General features: G+C 37.2%; 1 pseudogene; it reads left to right on the forward strand.

The window, feature by feature from the left end:
• The first annotated feature begins 3,044 nt into the window (after positions 1 to 3,044).
• Positions 3,045 to 3,582, forward strand: LOC124077783 (high mobility group protein B1-like; annotated as a pseudogene).
• The last annotated feature ends 931 nt before the right edge of the window (positions 3,583 to 4,513 follow it).

Genomic DNA, 4,513 nt, shown 5'->3' on the forward strand with positions numbered 1-4,513 from the left:
CTGATGCTGGGAGTCAGCATTTAGTGCTCTGCATGGATCTCTGAAGTGTGGTATCTCCATATTGACGACTTTGGGCTGCCTACTAGCATGTAGCTTGTTCCCAAGTGTGAGTATCCCAATTTAGAGAGAAAGTGAAGGAGAAACTGTATGTTTAATGTGTGACCTAGTCTTAGAGTCATATATCATGTTTTTGACTGAACTTTATGTGCCATGTCCAGAGTCAGAGTGTGATGAGATTAAGAAAGAGCAAAAAACAAGGATACAAGGTTTTTAATTGGGCTACTAATGTAAATAATCTATCTTGCACCTTAACTTATTTTTTTAAAAAAATTTTTCAGTTGTCAATGGACACATATCTTTGTTTTGTATTTATTTTTTTTTTTATGTGGTGCTGAGGATCAAACCCAATGCCTCACGCATGCAAGGCAAGTGCTCAACCACTAAGCTACAATCCCAGCCCCACCTTAACTATTTTTATTGTGGCAAGCAAACACACACACACACACACACACTTTACCATATTAGCCATTTTAAAGTGTACAGTTAGTTCATTAGTGTTAAGTTCATTCACACTGTTATGAAACTTACCTTCAGAACTTTTTATCTTGCAGATCTGAAACAGTATATCCATCAAACAAGTCTCCTTTCCCTCCATCCCTAGCTCCTGGTAACCACTTTCTCTTTCTATGAGTGTATTGTAAGTAAATATCTTATATGAGTAGGATTCATACAGTATCATATAGTAATTCTCTTTCTTTTTTTTTTTTTTTTTTGGTACTAGGAATTGAGTCCAAGATTTACTACTGAACTATATCCCCAGCCTTTTTATTTTTAATTTTTAAATTTTGAGACAGTAAGTTGCTTAGGGCCTCAAAAGATTGCTGAGTTGTGATCCTCCTGCCTCAGACTCTCGAGTGGCTGAGATTACAGGCATGCACGATTGCACCCAGCCATATTTGTTTTTTTGAGACTAACATAATGTCCTCAAGTTTCAACCATGTTATATGACAGGATTTCCTTCCCTTTTAAGACTAAATAAATTTTCCTTGCATGTTTTGTTTATCAATTCATCTATCAGATATTTGGTTTGCTTCCATCTTTTGGTCATTGTGAAAAATACTGCCATGAATATCAATATGAAAATATCTTTTTGAGACCATGCTTTCAATTCTTTGGATATATAACCAGCAGTGGGATTACTGTATCATATGGTAGGTTTTTGTTGTTGTTGTTCGTTTGTTTGTTTGTTTGGTACTGGGGAGTGAATCCAGGGACTAACCACTGAGCCACATCCCCAGTCCTTTTTATCATTAAGTTACAGGGCCTCCCTAAATTGCTAAGGCTGGCTTTTAACTTGCAATCCTCCTTTCTCAGCCACCAGAGCCAACTCAGGGATTACTGCCTGCCTTACCACTCCACATTTTAAAAGACAGATTTTAATAAGTAGATCTTCCTGATTATTGGCTGAGGATAGCACATTGGATTTTTTTTTTTTTTTTTTTTTTTGTACTGGGAATTGAACTCAGGGTGGCTTTACCATTAAGCTATATCCACTGTCCTTTTAATTTTTTGAGACAATGTCTCTGTGGAGAGCAGGCTCTGCCCCACTCTTCAGTTATTCCATGATGTTTAGAAAAGCAGTTTTCAGGCTGTGCCTAAACCTTTTTCACTCCATTTTGTAAAGCAGTTGTTTGCCATAATCTACTCCATTTTGAATATAAGAGCCAAGGTGGAGTGACTCTACCTTATTTGTACAAGTAAATGACCACCATCTGCCTGGCACAACCTCAAGGCATAAAACTGACAAATTAATTGTGATAATAAGAATGACCACTTGTGAACTTACCAAATTAATCAGAAGCACAGGTATACATCGGTGTATCAAACTCCTATCAGAAAAAACGGGTCCATGAGCTTATTAAACACATCAGTAAACACATCAGACCACCAAATGAAACAACCCCCTCATTCAAGACCCATAAAAGGCGAAACATGCTGAGACAGAACATGGTTGGACCCTGACCCTGTAAGATGGTCACAAGTCTTGCCCAGGAAAATTGTCATAGCAAGGAACCTCTGAATCTCTGTCCTGGGGCTTTAGCAGAGTTTCTCTTGCTCATGACGTTCACAAAAGTTCCACTCCAAGCTGCCATCTCGAGCTGAAACTCCAAACCTATACTGTGAAACAGCCCTCTGTTTATCTGTTAATCCATCCAATCTTGTCCTGGAATAAGTTCCTGAGCTTTGACAGCTCTGTCCCCTGAAGGTCTTTGGTTAGTTTGTAGTCTTATCTGACCACCTACAGGTACAGGGACTCTGCATTCAAATCTGCTTTCTGCCTTTGTTCTCAGTTCAGCCTTCTGAACCCGTGTCTGTTCTGTTTAATGCTTTTTCAACTTTCTGTAATTATATATATTTATGTAAATATATATAATTATATACACACACACATATAAATACATATATGGATACATATGTATGTAATTGTGTTAAGTGTGATGTGTGACTTGAGTGTTACAGATATAAGAAATTAAGTTCGGAATAAAAGAACCTGCGATTGCCCAGTTTTATGATTACGAGGTAGTCTATAAGTATTCAGTGCCACTAATGAAAGAGGTATAGCCTATGAACTTTTTGTTATCCAATAAATTCTGACATTGTGGAAAGACACAAACATGTTTGGTCCATGTTAATGACAGTCTTGCTAAGTTGCTTAGGACCTTGCTAAATTGCTGAGGCTGGCCTCAAACTTGTGATCCTCCTACTTCAGCTTTTCTAGTGGAAGGGATTACAGGCATGTGCCACCATGCCTGGCAGCAGATGGGCTTATGAAATAAAGCAGTCTTGATGGATTTCATATCATATCATATAATTCATTCCATATAAATGACTTAATTGGCAAAGCATTTTATACTAACTTTGCCCCTCACTTCAACTCTATCATTACTCTATCAGTTGCTCAAGAAAATCACTAAATTACTCAGATAGCAAATATATTCATGTACACACATACACGTAACTACAAATAAATACATAAACTAAAGATGGGCAAAGGAGATCCTAAGAAGCCGAGAGGCAAAATGTCATCATATGCATTATTTGTGCAAACTTTCCAGGAAGAGCACAAGCAGCAGCACCCAGATGCTTCAGTCAACTTCTTAGAGTTTTCTAAGTGCTTAGAGAAGTGGAAGACCATGTCTGCTCAAGAGAATACTTGAAGACATTGCAGAGGCGGACAAAGCCCCTTATGAAAGAGGAATAAGAACCTATATCCCTCCTAAAGGGGAAACAAAAACAAATTTCAAGGATCCCAATGCACCCAAGAGGCCTCCGTCAGCCTCCCTGTTCTGTTCTGAGTATCGCCCAAAAATCAAAGGAGAGCATCCTGGCCTATCCACTGGTCATACTGCAAAGAAACTGGGAGAGATGTGGAATCACACTGCTGCAGATGACAAGCAGCCTTATGAAAAGAAAGCTGCTGAGCTGAAGGAAAAATACAAAAAGGATATTGCTGCCTGCTGAGCTAAAGGAAAACCCGATGCAGCAAACAAGGGAGCTGTCAAAGCTGAAAAAAAGCAAGAAAAAGGAAGATGAACAGGATGAGGAGGAGAAAGATTATGATGATGAGTTGGTTCTAGCGCAGTTTTTTTTTCTTGTCTATAAAGCATTTAATCCTCTGTCCACAACTCACTCCTTTTAAAGAAAAAAATTGAAATGTAAGGCTGATGTGTAAGATTTGTTTTTAAACTGTACTGAGTCTTTTTTTTTTTTTTAATTGTATAGTTAATGCACTACCAAATGTGTCTTTAGACAGCCCTGTCCTGGTGGTATTTTCAATAGCCACTGACCTTGCATGGTACAGTGTGAGGGTTGTAAATTGGCATGGAAATTTAAAGCAGGTTCTTGCTGGTGCACAGCACAAATTAGTTATATTTGGAGACAGCAGTTTTTCATCTTCAGTTGTTTCTCACACAGTTTATACAAAATACTGTTTTTCTGTTAACTGAATACTGCTCTGTAATTACAAAAAAAAAGTTGCAGCTGAATGCTTCTAAGTAAATACATTTTTCTTTTTAATTATAAAAACAAAAAGTATCTCAGGGCAATAACATTCAGAGTACTCTTTTGTGACTTCAAAGTTCCTTTTGGGGGGTTATTTAAAAATGAAAATTATCAAACATAAAGCAGATTTGAAATAATTTTGCAATGAATACTTATAAACCCAACATCTATATTAGTACACTTTCTTCTTTTTTAAAACTATGAAGTATAAAACTATTTAAAACTATTAAGTATAAAATGCATACTCACCTTTTGAGATGTGTATCTGATGAGATTTGACACAGGTACACAGTTAAGTATAATTACCACCACAACCAGGATACATAATAGTTTCATCACCTTAACAAAGATTCAGCCCAAACCACCTTCCTATCCAAGACCTGGGCAACATCTGATCTGTTTTATTTACTTACTTACTTATTTTTTGGGTACCATGATTGACTCAGGGGCA

The sequence above is a fragment of the Marmota monax genome, unplaced genomic scaffold, assembly GCF_021218885.2.
Source record: "Marmota monax isolate L192 unplaced genomic scaffold, Marmota_monax_Labrador192_F-V1.1 WCK01_AAM20220418_F8-fsc00015, whole genome shotgun sequence".
In the NCBI taxonomy this organism is placed as follows: Eukaryota; Metazoa; Chordata; class Mammalia; order Rodentia; family Sciuridae; genus Marmota; species Marmota monax.